Source organism: Neophocaena asiaeorientalis, unplaced genomic scaffold (genome assembly GCF_003031525.2).
Source record: "Neophocaena asiaeorientalis asiaeorientalis breed wild unplaced genomic scaffold, Neophocaena_asiaeorientalis_V1.1 scaffold691, whole genome shotgun sequence".
Taxonomy (NCBI): Eukaryota; Metazoa; Chordata; class Mammalia; order Artiodactyla; family Phocoenidae; genus Neophocaena; species Neophocaena asiaeorientalis.
The window spans coordinates 930,107-952,957 of record NW_020172474.1 but is presented as its reverse complement, the minus strand read 5'-3'; the positions used below and the strand labels follow the sequence as shown (position 1 = coordinate 952,957).

Below are 22,851 nucleotides of genomic sequence, written 5' to 3'. Positions count from 1 at the left end.
CACACTGGTTTCAGTACAATAACAGCTTTATTATGTTTACTTAAGAAAAAATTTTTAAATTTCCCCAAACAAGACATACATGGCCAAAAGGCACATGAAGAGATGCTCAACGTTGCTAATTATTAGAGAAATGAAAATCAAAACTACAATGAGGTATCACCTCACACTTGTCAGAATAACCATCATCAAAAAGTCTACAAATAATAAATGCTGGAGAGGGTCTGGAGAAAGTGGAACCCTCCTATGCTGTTGGTGAAAATGTAAATTGTACGGCCACTACGGAGAACAGTAATGAGATTCCTTAAAAACTAAAAATAGAACTACCATATGATCCTGCACTTAACTATAGTCCTCACTTTTTGCCTGTCTTCTTACTGCCTCTAAAATATGGAATGTTTCACAGATTTACATTCCATCGTTGTGCGGAGGTCATGCTAAATCTTCACTGTGTCATTCTGAATTTTGCGTATACTGGATTCGTTGTACATCTCCATGATTTGTTTCTATTCTCTGCTATTTGTTTTCTGGAAACTGCCTAAAAAATTCAAGAAGTCTCCAGAGATGTCAAGATAAGAGTAGTAGTTTTACTCATTTAATTTGTCCCTTTCTTAGGTATTTGAGTGCCACAAAGAATAAGGGAGGGTAGTGCAGAGAAAAAGTACAGAGACATTATCCTGATTTTGTGGCGTTGGGCAGACAGGCCCATAATTTCCTTCTGACAGCTCCCTGGCTATTGGTATCTAACCCCTTGGGGCTAGGAGGTTAGTGGAAGGTTCAACATGAAAAGGTTAGAACATCAATAGGTTCTAGAATTGAGCTGATTCTAATCTCCACTCTTCCACTCACCGTAACCTTCTCAAGCCCCACTTTTCTTAGCTGTGATGAATAGGTAGCAATAGTAACTACTCATGGGCTTGCTTTGAATCCTAAATGAGATAATGGTCCTGATGCTCTTAGCACAGAGCATGTGGTAAGCCCTCAGTACATTAAGTATTGTTACGTATTGTTATTATTAATAATATTATTTTATTTATGGAAGTAAGTATATTAAAATTATGATAAAGTTGATGAAGGATGGTAAAGGGAGCAATGAAAGATTACAGAAGGACTTGGTCTAGTCTGGGGATTTGGGAAAAGTTTCTATGAAGAAAGGACATGTAATCTGAGACCTGAACATTCACTAGTTCTCAAATAGTAGACAGAGTGGAGAAAGGATTTCATAGACCCACATCTGTGAAGCCTTCCTGAGTGAAAGAGCTTGTAGAACCAATCGAAAGAAACTGGAGATGTAGCATGTCAAGTAAGGAAGAGAATATCCAGCAAAAGGTCCTGCGAGGCTGACAGGGTCCCAGATGACTAGGTTCTACAGGCCACATTAAAGGTTTTGAATTTTTATCTCCAGTACTGAGGGGAGGACTGAAGGGTTATTAACTGGTTGGGACATAGTAAAAATTTCTTCTTTAGCAAAAATCATGCTGGCTGATATCTGGGGGATAGATTGGAGGGAGTGAGAGTGGGAGGGAAAAGCAGGTCCAACTGTCCATTGAGAGATGATGGTGGCTTTGACTGGAGTGGTGGTGTTGATGGAGAGAAGTAGAGTTGTTTCCATTGTGGGTGGAAGTCGAGTCAAGTTTTGGAGTACAGTCATAAGAGGATTGAAAAATACTTCCGTTAACTGAAAAAATCTAATGACATTGAAAATGTAGAAATAATTGGTTTTATTATGTGGAACTTCAGCAAATGGAAACAAGATCATGGAGTGGGAATTCTGGGTTGGGGGGGCATGGCCAACTCACCATTAGGAAGTGTGTGTTTCAGAATTAGAGATACACACAGTGGAGCAAGTTGCTGGATGGGTAGTGAGTTCCCTGTCACCAGAGAGTTTAAGAGGATGGGTGATCACTATCAGAGAACTCTAAAAGATGTTTCTGAGTACACTTTTAATTTAAAATATTAAGATGCCATAATACATAAGAACTAACAATTTTATAAATGACTAACAATTAAAATTATGGTGTGCAGTCTATAACAGGTGTAGTTTTCATTTAAAGTTATTCAAGATTCATCAGGTTCGCATCACAGATATAGTTTTATCTTTAGAACATTTGACATAAATCCAAAATCAGTCATGAGTTGCATGCAGTTACATATTTAATTTGCTTTGAATATTTAGACTTTGAAAATTAAGTTCCAAAAGAATTAGAGAACAAACTCAATTTCCTGTTTTCTTTGTTTCCCATTTTCTTCAGGAAATTGATGCAATGGACACCTAAAGGCAAAAGTGCTCTTAATAATCATGTATGACTCAGCAGATCAGGCTCAGAGCCAATTGCTAGTAATGGTATAGAGCCTTTGAAATATAAGACAGCCAATGATAGAGATCACTATACTCATTCTTAATTTTAAACTAGGTGTTGTATCCAGTCACACATATCTTCTTTCTTCTTCCACCTTACTATATTCTCATTTTTACTTTCTATATCCTTGTCAGGTAGAGCTCACAGTTTGTTTTTCTAACGTACAGTATTTTTCCTTTTTCCTGTTTGTTCATATGGTGTACAAGTACATTTTGTCACTGGAACTTTTTTTTCCTAGCAGGAATTTTTTTTTCTTTTTTTTAATTAAATTTATTTTATTTATTTATTTAATTTTTGGCTGTGTTGGGTCTTCATTGCTGCGCGCGGGCTTTCTGTAGTTGCGGTGAGCAGGGGCTAAGGAAATTTTTTAAATTGGGAGAATAGTTTAGTAACCCTGAAGAGTTTGGGGCAGAAAAATAAATAGATTTTGTTGCTCTGCCCCACACCAGCATTACTATTTTTACCTTCCTGTACACTGTTGAGAGTATTGTCTGTTTACTTTTTAAAAAGGAAGAACATTTCCCTCTATGCACAAAATATTCCAATTGCCTAATTTTTTTCTATCCATGCCTGGTTGCATAAGCTTCAGAGGCAATCATAATGACTAACAAAGTTAATGCTTTCAGCTAGTTCTAAGCACAAGTATGTCTTTACATTTTTCACCCGACATTTAACTCTTTGTTTCTTAAAACATGAAATGAATACAGCTGGACATTGTATTCCTCTAATTGTTTCCATCTTGTCTCTCAGAGCAAAATGGGGACAAAGTAGGTAGAGTGAGTGGAACGTTCTAGAACATGATTTTATGCTTATTTGATTAGAGAATCATTGAAGCGTTGGGTTGCTGTTAAGAATTTCTCTGAAATATCTAAGCAGGGAGGTATTTCAAAGCTATGAGGTAAATTGGGACTTCTGGTAGGAAATGTACCTGGGATTCCCAAAATGTGTGGCCAAATATTTTAGGTTATGGAAGGTTAATTCTTAGATGTTAGGCTTTCATTCATTCATTCATTTATTCCTTCACTGAGTACCCATCAGGACTCATATTCCATTTTACATGCTGGTGAGATTATGGTGAAGGAGACACAGGTACTTCATCTCAAAAAGTTTCCATTTCTAATGGTGAAAGAGATTGTTGCAATACAAAAATTATAGTAGTTTTAAGTACTTTAATATAGACAGTGCAAAGAAAACATATAAAAGCGAGACAGTAAGTATATCTGAGGGTGGTCCAAGAAGACTTCCTCGTGGAGACTTGGAAAAGAGTGGTAAGCAAATAATGGATATGATTTGGGAAATGATAGATACAATCAGCACAAACCAGATTTAAGCAGAGGGAATAAAATGACCATGAAATGGTGGCATAGGACAGTCATGGGCTGTTTGGGAGAGAATAGGTAGGAGCATTTGGTGTGTTGCTGACGGGGAGGGAGAAAGGGTGAGGCTGTAGAGGGAGCTAAGGGCCAGTTCAGGAGGGGCTTGTATGGCATGCTAGGAGTTTTAATTTTGTCTTCTTGGGCCACGAGGAGATATTGAAGAATTCTGAGCAGAGGAGCATCCCCACGCCACTGGAAGAGGGCCAGGGGCTCTGTACCCACTTCTTCTATTGGCCTCTACGTCCTGCAGGCATGGAGGTTGCAATCTCTTGGGGCTCTCTCATCTACCTCCAGTTGGGATGCTGGAATGTGGGAAGGGGAGATTGACTTCCCCACTCCCAGGTGGGGCACCACATTTTTATTTTGCATGGGCCACCCCACAGATTATGTAGCTGACACTGTGTCCACTATCTCTTGCCTTACTTTGTATATAATAAATGCATTGTCTGAACTTTGTTAAATATGAATTCAGCAAATGTAGAAGTGCCTGTCATAACCATGTGCTAGCCCACTTCTTTAGGACTTAAAAAGAAATAGGGCTTCCCTGGTGGCACAGTGGTTGAGAGTCCGCCTGCCAATGCAGGGGACGCGGGTTCGTGCCCCGGTCCGGGAGGGTCCCGCATGCCGCGGAGCGGCGGGGCCCGGGAGCCGGGGCCGCTGGGCCTGTGCGTCCGGAGCCTGTGCTCTGCAACGGGAGAGGCCACAGCAGTGAGAGGCCCGCGTACCACAAAAAAAAAAAAAAAAAAGAAAGAAAAGAAATAGCATGTAGATAAAGCATGAAATGATAAAATAATGACTTACAATCCGATTATAATGTGTACACTTTACTCATAGTTAATAAACTTGGGAAAGTTGAGAAAGAACAATTAAAATATTAAGTTAGAGTTTTATTTTGACTTCTGTTATGAAGAGTAATTGCGCATAATAATTCTTAAATCTTGCCTGGAGACATCAGTACAGGTGAAAATTGTATTAACTATGGGTTGTGAAATCAAAGATGTGAAAATTAGATCTTTTTCTCAAAGCCCAAAAAAGTTAAATTTTATTGAGAAGTACACATGACTTCAGTGTTCGAGAATTTGAATTTAAAAAATAGACAAAATATGGTAGTGAGTGCTCAAAGTAGTTAAAGCATGATAACCAATGGTCTTGATAATGTGTTCCACAGGCATCTAGAATAGCCTTCTCCTAGGGTTTAGCTGTGACAAGAACAATGCTCCCTTTAGTAGGATGTCTGGTGTTCCCTGCCTCCGAAATCACAGAAAATATTGCCATGCAATGTGTCGAATTTGCTACTTAAAAAAAAAAATTACTATACGCATCTTAAACCGCTAAGTAACTGGGTTGAGTTTTATTTTTGTGATGTCGTTTTGTAAGACTCTCACTAATCAAGTTGTGTTGATTTTGCCCCCAGACAGCTGGAAAAGGCCCGTAAATGTGACCCCCAGAATCCTTCCTTCCTTTTGGTGTATCAGGTGTGATCATCAGGGCCTAAGTTGTTGGGACCCCTCTTTGTTTCACTGGCCACTGAGATGCAGGAGATGCAGCCCCTACCCGCCCATGCTGAGACTGGGAGCAGCTTCCTGTCTAGCCTGTAACTCTCGCCCACCAGCCCAACTGCAAAGAGAGCCGTGCAGCTCCCTCTCCTTCCCAAACTTTCCAAATGCCTTTTGAGAAGTCTTGGATTCAAAACTATGCTTGATGTCCATCTTACCTCAGATTCTCTTGGGTACAAACACCATGGTGGACACACAGCAGATTTTCACCTTGACCCTTCACATCACGGGGCCTGGTCCCGACTTTGACCAGAGGGCTGTAATTAGCTTATCTTCTCTTAGATGCCTCACTGCTGATGCAGAAGCCCACCCAGATATTGTAGAAGTCAGCTCCATGATATCGGATGTCATGATGAAGTATGTAGACAGTTTATGCCATCTCAGCTGGCCTTGGAGAAGAAGTTGGAAGGAGAGTGGAGGTCCGCACAGAGTATTTTATGGAAGTTAACCGGAACACACTCACGTGTCAGCGTAAGCTGGCTCTGCGATCTCAGGCAAGTGGGAATCTTTCAGTCTCTTCAGCATGTATTCTGATGGGCTGTCTGAAGTTGTTCATGATTGTCTTAAGGAAGATTCATCTTAAGTTAGAAAAATATTAATTGCTACATGTAATATTTTGCCACTGTATAGGTACATATTTGCATCCATTTTGATATCTTAAGTCAGTATAACTGGTGCTCCAAAGGACTAACCCATAATTTATTGTCTATAACAAAACCAGAGGTATCAATAAGATCTTTTAGAAATTATTTAAGTTTATAATATTGTCGTTGCATAAATAGCAGTGAATTGGGTAATTGCTCTCATTACTATCTGTAGTGGTAATAATGTTACCATGCTTCAAATCAGAATATGTGCTTTTATTTTATTGCCAGTAACCTCTAAATTATTTTGATATTTAATGCTATTTTGAGCATAGCTAAAGCTACAAACTTCCACATGTGCAAGTGGTGGTATTGGTGATGCTCTTGTTGCTATGCCTTATCTTCCTTCCCGTGTGCCCTTGTTGTATCATCACCCATAACTCATCCTTCAGTCACACCCTGGGCTTCCCCAAAGCAGGGATCTAGTAGCAGGGTTATAATGCCCATTCTTGATCAGGGTACCTGGTCATTAAATTCCTTTCCAGGTTCCTAAGGACCTGCTCTGCCTCAGCTGGGAAAATTATATAAGAATTTGGTCTCAAAGAAGAGCCATTCTGATATCTTGAATAGCAAACTCCTTTTTTTTTTTTACAAGGAAAGCACTACTGTTTGGTGGGTTTGTCTTGACATACTTGGAATCCGGAAATTAAAGATTCCATATAGTTTTATTTGGGGGAAAGCTCTATTATCTTTATTGCCTTAAATGCTGAGCGCAGCTGTAATTTCACAGAACAATCCATGATGATATCTAAGGCCCAGGTTTATGTCTAGGAGCATATAACTTGGAGTTACAGCTCTTGCAGAGCTCAGTTAAATGTTATACAAGGGGAGTCAGAGTGCACATTGCTTGGTATTGTATTACCAGACTCTGTAAAAACTAGGCAACAATGAGAAACACATCATTCTCTGGATCTCTTGTTGCATTCAGAGTATAGTACTCCCAGTGAACTCAAATGCAAGAGACTTAGCTATTTCTATATCTTAAGTATTTGGGGTTTTTCTATGAGGTTCTGCACTGCAAAGCTACTTAGCCAATTTCCAGTTAGATATAAGAGAAGCGATTTGTATTAGATTCACGTAGCTGATGTGGGAGTGGGTGGAGTTAATCTAAAATCAAATAGCGAAAACCCTCTTATCTTTAGCAAAACACCTTGAGAAGGACCTATTTATTTATTTATTCTTCTCAGCTTTTAAATAAACCTCTTTATTGTGAAAATTTCATACATTTACATAAGTAAAGAGAAATGCTTTATGTACCCACCCACAGCTCCAAAAATTTTGTACTCTGGACCAATCGTTTATCATTGCTATCCCTAGATTATTTTGAAACAGATGCAAAGTTCCATACCATTTTATCCATCCATATTTCCATATGTGTTTGCAGGGACATTTTTTTTTTTTTTTTTTTTTTTTTTTTTTTTTGCGGTACGTGGGTCTCTCACTGCTGTGGCCTCTCCCGTTGCGGAGCACAGGCTCCGGACGCGCAGGCTCAGCGGCCATGGTTCACGGGCCCAGCCGCTCTGCGGCATGTGGGATCTTCCCGGACCGGGGCACGAACCCGTGTCCCCTGCATCGGCAGGCGGACGCTCAACCACTGCGCCACCAGGGAAGCCCTGCAGGGACATTTTAACTGGAGAAATCTAGCTCCCAGGCCACGAGGGTGAGACCTACAGTCATGGAGGGATTTTTGAGGTTCTAGAGGTTTTGTATTCATCTGTAAATTAGGGGGGGATATATTACCTATTGCAGAGGGCACTAGAATTAAATAAGTTAATGTGTTTAAATATACTGTGAAATTTTTTAATTGACATAAACTATAAGATAGCATCAATTTATAAAATGAGCAATGCCTATGTTAGAAGAATAGTTTGTTGATGCAACTTGTTAATTTAGTGCTAACTGGCCCATTAGTACTAAATCTGTGTATGTTATTCACGCAGCTTAAAAATATTTCTTGAGTACTGGCTACTGGCCAGCCGCAATGCCTCATGGAGTGTTCATCTTATAGGCACCCTAGAGAACTACTTTGCTTCAAAGCAAAATGTATACTCCTATTTTAAGGAGCCCTAAAATACCTTCTTCTCTTGCACTATTTTAGGCATACTGATAATTTTTTCATTTCAAGATTAATGAAACGTTTTCTAAGAGGAAAAATTGCAGCCTTATTAAAGAACTGAGAAGGAAATACGATTATATTTTATCAAAAGACAACATGCAGTTAATTGGCATGATTTTCACCGGGTACCAATTATTAGTTTTTATAACTTACATTTACACCATTGCTGGCGAAAAAGTTATAGGTATTAAATTTGATGTTTCTTTTTTTCTTAAGCTGTGTTATGGTATTATGATTGTTTCCTTTCAAATAGAGTGGAATGTTTTCCCAGAGCAGTTCATATCAACAGTACCAGCACATAATCCAATGATGAATAATAGTCAAAAGAAAGAAATTAATGGATTCAGTAGAACTGTATAAATTCCCAGCACCAATAAGGAGATCCATTAGTGGGTAAGCAAACAACTGGTAAGAAATATTAAGGGCTCCTGTCTCATAGAACATACGCTATTTATTTTCACATGTTAGCTTATTCTTAGTAATGGCAATTTGCATAACAAGCTAATAAAGAAATAAAATTGATGCATATTTCAAGAGGACAGAGAAGTCTTCACTCATAAAGTTCACGCCTGTGTACTCTGGTTTATCCTATATAAAAGTGAAACAAAACTTTTATTTTGAAGGATGTTAAGCTTTCTAATTTTTGTAATTCAAAATGAGAGATAATAAGGAGAGCACAGAGTCAAACTGACAAGAAGTAAGCAGAGAAAAATGAGGTACAATTTTTAGTTAAATGTGTAGTAATAAAAGGCTATTGTGATATAGGGGGCATCGTGGCATTTTAATAATCAAAATCATAATTGGTGTTTTGACACTGTGTACAACATGTTAAATTCAACATAATTATCTTTTGGATATGATCTTATATCCCAGACAGCAAAATTTGTTACAGACATTTCTAAAAAGTGTGCTACTTAGACTTCACCAACAATTATAAGGATGAGTGTTTAAAATAAAAAATCCAGCCTGGAAAAATCTGGCTGATCAATGGAAAACTTCAGTTTCATTCAGGTTATTGGGATTTTCTGAATCCAGCTTTAGACTAATATTAATGAGGGTGAATAAAGCATATTTCTATGTGTACAAATGAAGCAGAGTTGAATGTTCCAGGGAGACTGGAGAGTGCTTCTGAGAAAAGCATGTTCTTCCATGTGAGATTTGCAGGGATTAACCATTACTGTTCCAATGATGTTAAGAGACTTATTCAAGGTCACCGAGTTAGTGACAGACTTAGGACTGAAACTAGGGTCTCCTGATTTACAATGCATATTTTTACTTACAATGCATTATATTTTTTGAAAAGTCTGGGATAGCAGCCTGATGCTAGATGGTAGATGTTTGTGAATGCCTAAGTTAAGGTGTTTGGATTCAATCCTGGGTAGTATGGACTAAAACCTTGAATTTCTCCAAAACAGCTACCAACTAGTTACATTATCAAACTGAAGGCTAAGTCATCCTTGTTGTTCACATCCCCTTCTTGATTTTTTTCTTCTGTAATTTCCACTATACTTCTCTGTCCTGGTTTCCATCTTACCTTTCTGAATAGTCTCTTATTTTTCTTTCAACCCTGGCTTCTTAAATTTACATGTTTCGTTTCTCTTCTTGCTCTTCCCTTGAGTGAGATCCATCCAGCCCAGTGGTTTTTCATTTCATATGAACTTGCATAAAAATCAGTTGTACAAAATGAGAAATTTACTTTTATAATCATGTATCATTTTGTTTTGAACTCCTTTTCCTGCTGATGGCAGAAATTGTGAATGGAGTCATTATCAATTATATTAGTCTCTTTTGGCCTAAAAGTCTCTTTTGCATTTCAAGTGTTCACCTCTTCATTTCTTTCTCCCAAGTTGGCAGCCGGGGGCAGGAGGAAGCTTCAGCATCCCCACGCCACTGGAAGAGGGCCAGGGGCTCTGTACCCACTTCTTCTATTGGCCTCTACTGACCTTAGGTGGGGCGAACCCATTTCTGTGGCTTTGGAGAACCTACCTTGGTGTTCGTGGGTTGAGCTGTCTTCTCTGTGCCCGCTCCCCACAATGCAGCGATGATGGCCTGGTGAACTTGCTAGCTTGCACTACAGCCATCTTCTACATTCCCAGCAGGGTACAGGAGAGCTTTGAATTCCCATCCATCCACATACAGCTCAGGGGGAACAAACTGGCAGTCAGGGGTACCACCAGCCGAGGTGCTTTTTTCATACTTTCCAACTATATTTCTATTCCATGTACCAGTCATTCAATTATCCATTCAACAAATACTTAGTGAATACCTACTAGGTGTCAGGCACTATTCTATGTGCTAGGCCACAGTGAACAAAACAGACAAGGAGTCTACCCTCACGAGCTTTATGTTAAATGCCCATACCAACCACAGAGTATATAGTGCCATTATGATCACAAAGCTTCTCTGAAGCTTCTAGCTTTTTGTGGCTGGACCTGGTTTGTCCCCCTCAAATCTTCTGTGTGTTTCTATCCCACTGCTGGGGCTCAGCCATGCTGAAGTGGGTATGCAAAGGAAAAACAAGGATGCTTGCACCTGCCTTCACATCTTTTTCTTTCTCTCAGATGTCTTCTTTGAGTTTCAGAAAGACTCCCCAGTTCCCCGTCCACTCTGCCAGAAATTGCCCTTCCATCACATACTTCTCCCTCCCTGGGTATTCCTTACCCTGTGGTTTATAAGCTTCAGCCTCCTGGCATGGTCTCAGTAGCATAAGGGCCATGGGAAGAGAAGTACACAACATTTTCTAAGACAACAAAATACATCGGGGTGTGTTTTACAACATAGTTTCCATACTCATATTCTGAAGACCTCCAAAGCTATCTGTCTGATCTCAGCCTCTCCTGTGTGCCAGACTTAAATTTTGAACTGGATGTTTACCTGCATGTGTAACAGGTACCTCATAGTCAGCAACTCCCACAGTGGATGGCTTGAACCTAGTCATGTTCTACACCTCATCACCTAAAGTAGAACCTTGACATCTTCTTCAATTTACTCTCCCTCAAATCCTACATCCACTTCACTAGCAAACTTTTACCAATTCTATCTTTGAAATGTCTGACAAATCCATCTTATTTCAGTTCTCACTCTCATTATCTCATGAGATATTATCTCATTATCTCATTCTCATTATTTTATTATCTCATTACAATATCTACCTTTCTTGCTTCTAGTCTCTTCCCCACTCCTAGCAGTGATTCAGGGTACCACGTCTGTACTGTCCAAAAGGGATCAATAGGAAATGGATGTGTGTGTTGAGGGGTGCCATTTTGTTTATCACAATGACCTTGAATGCTACTGATACATAAGGGGCAGCAGCTAGGGATGCTAATACTACGCCATGTGCAGGACAGTCCAACACAAAATGTGTGAAGCAAAGCCAGTAGGAGATGCATATTCAGAGATTTATCGTGAGGAATTGGCTTATATGATAGTGGGGGGGCTAGCTCGGCAAGTCAGAAGTCCCTAGGGAAGGCTGAAACTGTGGGGACAAGGTGAAACTGCTGTCCACGGATATAATTTCTTTTTCAACTCACAGAAGCGTCAGCTCTGCTTCGAGGACCTTCCAAAAGATTGAATCCATTCCACTCAGTTTTCTAGCATCTCCCTCTCTCCCTATGTGACCACAAATATCATATTTCAAAAAATTATGTCTTATCTGGATAAATTAAGTGCTTATATAGTGAGTCCTAGAAATTTATTCTAAGCTTTTGTTGAAATAAAAAAGAAAGAATTCTATGATAATCTGATATTGTCACACTATTGAAACATGGCCCAAATAATCATCATCTTAAATTCCATCTACTTTGGGGGCCCAGGCAGCTAGTAGAGTACTTATCAGCAAAGATTGTTTTCTACATTCACAAGCCCTTCATAATAATTTTATAATTTTTTAAATTAATTTTTATTGGAGTATAGTTGCCTTATAATGTTGTGTTAGTTTCTACTGTACAGCAAAGTGAATCAGCTATACATATACATATATCGCCTCTTTTTTGGATTTCCTAATTTTTTAATTTTTTAACTTTTAGAATTCTTATTGTAGTTTTATAATACATTTTATATATGTTCTTAGCAAACTTTATTCACAGGCATTTGATATTTTTTCTTAAATTTTCACATATCTTTAAAGTTGACCACTTAAGAATTGAGCAAATATGTAAGCACCTAGTGCAAATTTTCCTAGTGCATTTTCCTAGTGCAAATTTTTTTAAATGTTTTATCGGAGTTGCTGTACTTTTATTATACCATATGTCATTTAAAATTGCTGAGCATGCCTGAGTCTGCAGGTCTCTGCTAAGAGATTAAATTAAACCATGTAGAAAATGATATATTTTAAAAGGACAATATTTTTGTAAACATCTTTGCTTTTATTGTCTGGTTAATTGTTGGCTGAATTTCCCCCAAGTCTGTGAAAACGCAACAAGTAATGATGCAGTGAAAGAAATATCAGGAAAAATCATGACTTGTTTTAGAAATGTTCTATACTTCTTATGTTTTCAGAAAATAAAGCAAAGCTTTATAGCCTCCCACACAGATATATATATACAATTCTCACATCCATGCTACACCCCCCTTTTATTAAGATATAATTTATATACAGTAAAATGTGCAATCCCCTGCCTATGGACAGACTTAATATTTCTGTTTGGCTTATTGTTTGGCTTCATGTAAATCCAACAGTATGTACTACTCTTCAGCATCTGGCTTCTTTCACATGATAATAACATCTCTGAGATTCATTTATGTTGTTGTTGTGAATATCAATAATTTGTTTATCCTGCTAGGTAATATTACATCATATGACTATATCCCAATTTGTTTATTTTCCTGTTGATGAGCACTTACATTGTTTTCAGATTTGGGCTTTTATAATAAATAAGATTGGTATACATTTTCTTCTACAAGTTTCTGGTGGATATATTTTTATTTCTCTTAGGTAAATACCTAGGAATAGAATTTCAGGGTCATAAGGTGTTGTATGTTTAAAGAAACTACCAAACAGTTCTCCAAAATTTTACTGTTTAAAACATTCAGGAGCAATGTATGAGAGTTCCACAATTGTTCCACACCCTTGCCAACGTTTGGTATTGCCGGTCTTTTTTATTTTAGCCTTTGTAGTGGGTGTAAAGTATTTCTTTGTGGTTTTCTTTTTTTGTTTTGTTTTTGTTTTGTTTTTGCATCCCCCCTATAACCATGGATGTTGAACGCCTTTACATGTGCTTATTGGCCATTTATATGTCTACTTGTATGTGAATGAAGTATCTGTTCAAATCTTTTCCTCATTATTTTATTGAATTATTTGTCTGTTTTTGTTGACATGTAGGAGTTCTTTATATGTCCCAGATATGAATCTGTTGTCAAACATACATATTGAAAATATTTTCCCTAGTCTATGACTTGATTATTGATTTTATTCATGGTACATTTTGATGAACAGAGATTTTTAATTTTGTTAAAGTCCAATTTATTTAGTTAGTTTTTGTTGTTGTTAGTGCTTTTTACATCGTATTAAAGAAATTGTTGCTTATCCCAAGGTTGCAAAAATAGGCTCTTTTTTAAAAAATAAATTATTCATGGCTATAGCTTTTACATTTATGTCTATGATCCATTTTGATTTAATTTTGTACATAGAATAAGAGGGTATCCATGCGGGTATCAAGATTTTCCAGCATCATTTCTTAAAATGTCTACTCTTTTTACATTGCTTTTACTAGGCATCTTTGTTGAAAATAATTTGACAGTATATGTGTGGATCTGTTTCTGAATTCTATTCTGTTCCATTGATCTATATGTCTATTCTTAGGCCAATTCTACACTGTCTTGATCATTGTAGCTTTGTAATACGTCTTGAAATTAGATTGTGTAAGTCCTCCCATTCTGTTTTTCTTTGTCAAGTTTGATTTAGCTCTTGGAGGCCTGTTGTATTTCCTTATTAATTTTAGAATCCATTTGACAATTTCTTTGAAAAATCATGCTCTAATTTTGATTTCTGCCCTTTGTTTTAGCATGGGGAGTATCTTCGCAACACTTTGAAAAATCAGTCTCTTATTTCATTTATTCAACACAATTTATTGAGCATCTATTCTCTTCTGGAGACTATTCTAGTTTAATGCTATAACAGTGAACAAAACAGCTGACAGCCCGTACCTTCCTAGTGGGGGGAGACATATAATAGATACATAAAATATATTTAAGTGCCATGGACAAAAATATAAAAAGGCAAGATAACAGAAAGTAATTGGTAGATACGGAGAGACAGGCTATTTTGCATAGAAATGTCAAAATGGAATGGGAAAGCCTCTGTAATTATGCAACATTTGAGCAGAAACCTGAATGCATTAAAGGGACAAGTCATGCAAATATCTGGAGGCACAGCATTGATGGCAAAAGAAACAGCAAATTCAAAGCTCCTGAGGTGGAGCATGCCTGACAGGCTCAGGGAGTGGGCAAGGAGGCCTCTGTGGCTCCAGTGCAGTGAAGCAGGAGAGACAGCAGGAGGTGAGGAGGCTATCCGCCATGGTATAGGCAAGAGATGTGAGTTTAGAGAAAGGAGGCGACATTATGTTTTAAAAAGGTACATCTGGCTGCGATAGCTTGCCGAGAGCCGGGAGCCGAAGTAGTGAGATTGGTTAAGAGAAGATTGCAGTGGACCAGGCAAAAGATGATAATAATTTAAAATTTGTTTCTTTCATTTTTTAATTATTTTCCCACAGACAATCAGTTAGATGATTAGATGTCATGTACGAAGTGTGCAGTTTAAGAATTAGACCTCATGTAATTCTGCATTAAAATGGAAGAGTGTCATTCTAATTTGTGGGGTCCATTTACAGTGTTCATGTCTAATTCCAGACCGTTTAATGCCTTAAGCATTGCTGGTTTTCAGTTGCATTTCTCGTTTTTGAGCAATCCAAATTAGAATGTCTTAAAACTTGACAACTTGATGATTCTCTGTGTATTGTTTCTTCTCTAAGCTGAGAGGAATTACCTGATTCTGGCCTCTTGAATTGCTTTTAGAAACATTAACATATACATTCAGTTATTTTCCTTTTTTATATGTAGTCTTCAAACAAAATGGTGGTCACTGGTGATGTACACCATATCTTCTGTATTTTGAACGTTTTACTTTCAGATTATGACACTATTCTTCTCCTCATCTTTATTAATATAGTTGCTTCTTGAAAACTTGTCTTTGAATTAGTAATACTCATAGAGAGCCCACTGTGGATACGAGGTTAATTATGGGTGGCAGTGAAACATTATCAAGTATGGTAAATTTGATACTCAAATTTTAGATCTAATTGTAATAATTCACTCTCTAATTTATTTAATTTAGTGACAGTTCATTAATATGTTCTTGTGCTTTTAAGAAGTTCTAATTAAGAAAGTATCATGATAATGGTGGGATCATAATTATATGCATTTAATTATAGTAAAGCAAAATATTTAGCTTTGTATAATTATTTTCAAGTTCAAAGCAAAATAATCCTTAACATCTAAACTTGAAGAGGACATTTTCCTTCATTGTATAATATTTATAGATTTAGCTACTTTCAGGGCTCCAGACACCAGTTTTTCTGATTTAGTTTGAACATATTTCTCTTTTCCTTGATAAGTGAGGACAGAAGAAGGAGGATGCTTTAGGGTTTCATAAATAAATTAGGCAATGATATAATTCAAATGACTTTGGAGCTAACAGATCTCCATCTACACAGTGAACAACCTGCTGCGTGCTTGCTTCATCTGCCCACGAGTCCATAGTGACAAAGCCAGTTTCCCAGAGTGGCCCCTTCAGCCACCTGACCACACTGGCTGATTTTTGTAATACCTTGAAATTGAGGGACTAAGTTTATGTACAATAATATGTAGTGAGTGATCTGTCTCCCACTTTGAATTTTCTTTGTGCTATCGTTCATGAAAAGCATGGAATGTGGTTTGCCACTGAGAAGCGATCACCTCCGCGGGATGAACTTCCATCCAGCACTGGAGAGCCCTAAATGCATGTATTTAAGGTTACGGTTATTAACAAAGTGCATGGAAGAAACTAGGTAAAGCTATAACTGAAATAGAATATGAATATTTCAGAACACAGAAGAAATAGTGCATTGTTTGTGGTTCTAAAGGAGAGCTTCCACAAGATATAATTGGTGTTATGCTTTATATTTGTTTCTTGCCTTTCTTTCTCTCTCTTCCTATAAAACTAACATTCTGGGCAATTAAAAAAAAATTACACTAGTCTTAATAAAATAGGCTCTCTTAATTCTTTCCCTACTGTCTCAGTTAATTTGGGCAGTGTCAGTCTGTTACTGTTAGAATTACTATTTAACTGAAAATGTATTATGATCTGTTGCACACATTTAAAAAAATGACATTATAATGAGCAAAACCGAGCTAAACTTAATTGTGCCACCAGCACTGGGACAGGAAGTGTCTCCTCTAATGGTGATGATTCCCATAGCAGTGATAATTTTCTTGTCTGGTTTGCACTGTCTTCTCCTTGCTGCCATATTGATGCACAGAATGTGTCCATCCTTCTTAGGAGATGCAGATGTGAGTTAACTCCCTCTCCCACTCCTAGAAGAATCTTAAGTAATTAGAAAGTAAAAACTGATGACAGCAGCCAGATTCCATTGTTCAAGCTGCACGTTTCCCTCCCAACTCCCTTTAACAGGTTTGTGTGTTTGCTGGAGGCACCTTTTGAAAACATCGTAAGGGCCTCAACCCTCAAACGAAGAAAGGCTCTCAAGCTAAAAGAATAGAAAGGGTCACAGGAGGAGAAAGCCTTAAATTGAATGATTTTTTTCAGATTTTAATTTTTTTTTTATTCCAGGTGTCCTAAACTAGAAAGCCAGTTGAATTCCTTAAATATAACAATGTATCACTGTCTAGAATCATCATGATGAACAGAAATAACCCACAATGACTTATTTTACAATTATATTCTTGAAATTTCCATTGAAACACCAAGGGGAGATTGAACTTTGTTTAAATCAAGGAGTCATTTTCTATTAAAAATTTTTTTTAATTTATTTATTTTTGACTGTGTTGGGTCTTCATTGCAGTGCACGGGCTTCTCATTGCGACGGCTTCTCTCGTTGTGGAGCATGGGTTCTAGGTGCGCGAACCTCAGTAGTTGTGGCGCACGGGCTTAATTGCTCCGCGGCAGGTGGGATCTTCCTGGACCAGGACTCGAACCTGTGTCCGCTGCACTGGCAGGTGGATTCTTAACTGCTGCGCCACCAGCGAAGCCCCAAGGAGTCATTTTTTAAAGTACAGGATGGGTATTGGTATTAGATAGACCTGGCTGCAGACCCTGCTTTTGGCACCTACAAGCTATCTCTGTAATCTTGAGTTGGCTGCTTTTTCTCGAGCTAGTTGTGAGTGTTTAAGTACATTTCTAATGATCTCGGTTGAGAATAATTTGAGGGAGAAGGATCTGTGGGTTGGGACAGAAAAAGGAAGAGGTATGAAAGAGGTTGTGTGGTTTTCTAAGGAAAGGTTTGAGCCTCCGAAGGTGCTCGTAGGTTTGTATCAGGGCTGGGCATGGGCAGGACTGAGGCTGGTATTGGAAGCCCCGTGTAAGAGCTTAGGCATTGGAAACATTTCTGAGAAGCACACCTTCAGCTCTGGCAAGGGGTATCCAAAGCACTTCCAATTTCAGGTTCTAAGATAGCAGACCAGGGTGGACCCAAGAAGCAGGAGTGAGCAATGCTAAGGCACAGAAACAGGAGGACTTTGAACAGTTAATAGAGGACTAGAAAAAGAAAATTAAAATGTTCCTTCAACTGCAAGTTTCTTCAACCGATAACTAAATCTGACTTACACTTAAGTGCCATCTAGTAGGTAGTAAGAGGCAGACAAAAGCTAAGTTCATGGTGTCTTTTTATATATTGCTTTTAATGAATGCATACAGATCATGTGATGGTCTGTTTGAGTAACTTTTCTTGAGAGTGTGAGAAGTTATTTTAAGAGTCAATGAGGTATAATCCACACAAAATCAACTGCATTTATTGAAAGTGTGAAATTTGAGGTTTTGAGTATGTGTATCCCTGTGAAATCACAATGAAGGCAGTGAACACATCCATCCCAAAGTGTCCTGCTGCCCATTTGTGCCCCTTGCTTGTGCCCCTCACGCCTCATCCCAGACAATCATTGATCTGCTTGCTGCACTGTAGATTGGTTTTAATTTTAAAACAATATAAATGGGGTTATATAGCACATACTCTCATATCTATCTCTGACTTCGTTCAGTCAGCATGATTATTCTGAGATCTGTCTATGTTGTTTTGTGTATCGATACTTCATTCCTTTTTCCTGTTAAGTAGTTTTCTGTTGTACACCACAGGTTGTTCACCCATTCATCTGTTAATGAACATTTGAGTTCCATATTTGGCTGTTGAAAATATCAAGAAAGCTGTGATGAACATCTGTGTCTGTATGGACACAGACTTTTTTTTCCTTTGGGGTAAATGCCTAGAAGTGAAATGGCTGGCTCGTATGATAGGTGTGTAATTAACTTTTGAAGAAACGGCCAAACTGTTTCCTAGAGCGGTTGTACCTTTCACAGTCCCGCTTTGAGAGATTTGAACTCTATGTGTATATTGAGAGAGGCTGAAGTGAATTATAGTATTTGTGGAAACCATCTTTGATTTGTGCATCTCCAAAGTCATAAGGAGTAAGAGGGAAAATTCAATTCACCTTTTGTGGTCAAGCTCTCACAAAATATTCTACTTTGAAATAATCATATGATATAAATATTCTTATTGTTAATGTTTGTTTGATGTTTTGTGCATATTGACCGACTTAGCCAAAATCTGAAATGTGTCAAGAAAAAAGCAATTAAAATTCAGTAATTAGTACTTTCTTTGAAATTTCCAACTTTAATCATTTTCAGTGATTTAAGTGATCTAGAATCCTCTGCCTGCATTACTACTTGCAGGGAGAGAATTACAAATGGGCTTGGCCTTTACCAGTTTCTGTCTAGGTTTTATAGTCTGACTCCGTTGATATATATGTCAATGGTTCTAATTCAGTGTCATAGCATTTTATTTCAATTTACAAATAAATTATCCTGTAGAGTGGAATTTGGCAGTACACACAGGAGCTTCACTTTCTTTATCACATACACTCAAGTCCTAGTAAGCTTTGGTCACTGTTTTATGACCTTCTTAAGAACATCCATTGATTCATCATTAATACTTATTACTGTTTGCTGGCACACACCAGACTATGTCTGGTCCATCTCTGCATTCCGTAGGGCACAGTGTATTGCACATAGAGACCAGTCCACAAATATTTGTCAATTAATAGATGAATGACTCTTATCTTAGCATAAATTCCGTATTTCTCACTGTAATGGGACTAAAATCTCAGCTACTGTCTTGAACCTACAGCCTTTGCCATAGTCACAGCTTAAGGCCTCCACCCCTTTTTTTTTTTGAGATTCCGTTGCTGAGGCAACAGGATTTTTCCATGCCTGCTTGCATCCTGTTGCCAAGGCAACATGATACCTACAGTTGGCAGGCTGGTTTGAGACATTGGATGTTTGCGGTGTCCTGCGGTATCCAGAGATGCCTGTGGTTCACAACTTCTTTGATAAATCAGTGTGTACACAGTTGTATTCAAGGATATGCACTTGACTCTAATCTTTGTGTATAAAGATGACTGTGGATGTTTGTGGTCATCCAGTACCATACACGTTACTGGAAAAACCTTGTGCGATCTCAGGAACTAGGGATCTTGCGTCCCTTCGGCAGAAATCTTGGCTTATTTTGACTGGCTACTGTTCTCTATCCCCACTCCTTCTTCATAATCCATATCTACTTTCACTCAGATTGAATAAATGCTCTTGGTCATGGCTAGCCAGATTCAACCTGGCCTATCAGGCAATCTCACGATAAAGCGGTCTTGCAAAAACAATTTACTGTCAGTAGGATCACTGTATTCCTTTTCCGTGACCGTTCTCAAATTTCCTGGCTAAATGCTTATTAGTTTCTCGTTGTCATTGGAGCACGAGTGGAGAACCACAGAAGCACTATGGCACCTTCTCGCAGTGATACCAACTCTGTAAACATCGTAGGTAGACAAAAAGTCCTTATGGGGCAGGAGAAGGCCATCCTACATAACGTCCCTTTTTCACACGGGACATGTTTATGAGTGTCACCTCCTGAAGGAGACTTTCAAGCTGTAAAATGCTGGTGAGCTCAGATGGTGTGGTTGCCTCACCTTAATGTGGTAAGCCCTGCCTCTCATTCCGTAAGATTGAATATTTCTTTTTATCAATTCTTTTGGTGATGGCCAATTAGATGTACAGATTTTAGTCTTGGAGACAGGAGTTAATAAAAGTGAAAGATTTCTGTTGGCGTTGAGGCAAGGACTCTGGAAATCATAGAATCAGTGAGTGCAGAGGCCATCTGGCCCAACGCCTTCATTTTACCAGGAGGAATTCACCGGGATTTCCGAGGCTGTGGTGTGCTGAGTTCCATCGGGGATTCAGTTGGAAAGGTGGGTCCCCGTGTTGCTCCTTGTGTTGGAACACAAGGACTCTCAGTCTTTCTGGTCATATCCTGTGAGCACTTGTGGTAGCTGAAGGAAATAATTATGATATTATCAAGGAATTGCTGATACACTTCAGGTTTATAACTGGTATTGCAGACTTGACCTAGACAGACCATGCTATAAGCCAACTATGTTGACTGGGAAAGGCAGGATCTCTCACCCCTGGAGGAACTTAAGTGGGGGTCTCAACAAGTCTGTGTATCCATCCTCATGTAACCTTTCCCAACTTCAACATCAGCAGCTCTCCAGACACCCAGGTCCCCATCCTCAGGCTTATGGGCTCCCAAATGACTTGAATCATTGACAAGCATCTACTGACTCTTGGTGTAATTCAGGTAGACGGAGAAAATTCAGGTCAGCATTCAGAAGCTGCCTCCTCGGCAGCCTGGCCGTGTCTGAGTGGACCCCCTTTTGGGTTCTTAAAGACTGAAGATGGGTGTGAGAAATGAGCACTTCAGTATGGGGACCGTGGAGTCCCTTTTAAAACTATGGAGACTGCCTTCTTGCTGCGAAATATTCGATTCAGACACCACATCTAGCTTCTCTGGATTATTATCTGAGAATTTTAGGCAGGAAAGAAAAACCTGCCATGATCTAAGCTGTGACATGTCTGTCTGGATAGTTTTGACTGTATTCTGGGATTGCACACAGAGTTAAAAGTAACTTTGATGGCTTCCTAAAATAACAAGAAAAGAGGGAAAGAAGTGAGAAAGTCTCAAAGTGAGTCTCTCTACATGCTTGTGTGTGGGGATCGTGGGCTCTTTGTGGTCAACATCATTTCTCTTCACTTGTCTTCCTTTCCTGCAACTAAACTTGTCTCCGATGTGTATATCAGTTGGATTCTTCTTTTGTTTTTATTCTTTCTCATTCCTTCAGTTTCAACTGAGGTGTGTTCATTAAGTGGTGGGATTGCTTTACCCAAATGTACACACAAATCCACAGGCACACACTTAAATATATGTATCTTCTTACCCTAGCCAGTATTAAAGAAACATAAAATAATTTTCTGGAATCTCACTGGCCAAGTCCAACCCCACAGAGGGTTGACACCACCAATTTTTTTGAAAACCATATATTGAATGAAGATCAGCTGCCTGAATGATTAAAAATAAACAAGACCGGGCTTCCCTGGTGGCGCAGTGGTTGAGAGTCCGCCTGCCGATGCAGGGGACAAGGGTTCGTGCCCCGGTCCGGGAAGATCCCACATACCGCGGAGCGGCTGGGCCCGTGAGCCATGGCCGCTGAGCCTGCGCGTCCGGAGCCTGTGCTCCGCAACGGGAGAGGCCACAACACTGAGAGGCCCGCGTACCGCAAAAAAAAATAAAAAGAAAAAAAATTAAAAATAAATAAACAAGACCACCTATTCCAGAATTTCTCAAGCATTGTGGTCTCAGGACCCCTTTTCAAAATTATTGAGGACCCTCAAGACCTTTTGTTTATGTGAGATATAGCAATGTCTATCATATTAGAAATTAAAACTGAAAAACTTAAAACGGTTTATTATCAGTGAGGAGGTATGAGACGCCATCTCTACGCATAAGGTGCTTAAAGAATAGTGCCTGTAGTCACTCTGCTAGTATTTTAAAAATTAATGATATAACCTATAATAGAAAATCTGAAAAGAAAATATGTATAACTGAATCCCTTTGCTTTACACCTGAAACTAACACAATATTTTAAATCAACTATGCTTCAATAAAAAAATATTAAAATATCTAAGGGAAAATAGAAAAAAAAAATGATAATACATTTAATACATATGAAGCAATAATGATACCTAACATTCATTTGAAACTTCCAATATGCCGGGATATGGCCTAAGAACTTTACATGTATTGTTAAATTTAATCTTCAAGACAATTACACGAGGTAGTGGATTCGTTTCTAAGGCTTCTCTTAGTAACGTAACACAAACTGAGTGGCTTTAAACAATAGAAAGTTATTCTCTAAAAATTCTGGAGGCTGGAAGTCCAAATCAATGTGTTGGTAAGGCCAGGCTTTCTCTGAAGGCTCTGTTTCATACCTTTCTCTTAGCTTCCAGGGTTGCTGACAATCCTTGACATTCTTTAGTTTTTACAAGCAGCATTCCAATCTCTGTCTCCGTCATTAAATGGCATTCTCTCTGTGTGTCCCTCTTTTTCTTATAAGGATACCAGCCGTACCAAATTTCGAATCCATGACTTTGTTTCCAAATAAGGTCATATTCTCAGGTTCTGTCTTCAGCTGTGACTCTTCTTCCATCTTTAAAGG

General features: G+C 38.5%; 1 non-coding gene across 1 annotated transcript; it reads right to left on the bottom strand.

Annotated features, from left to right (window-relative positions):
- Positions 1 to 381: 381 nt before the first annotated feature.
- LOC112395114 (U6 spliceosomal RNA) lies at positions 382 to 488 on the bottom strand. Its single transcript, XR_003002299.1, has one exon. It is a non-coding gene; the product is annotated as a U6 spliceosomal RNA (small nuclear RNA).
- Positions 489 to 22,851: the final 22,363 nt, after the last annotated feature.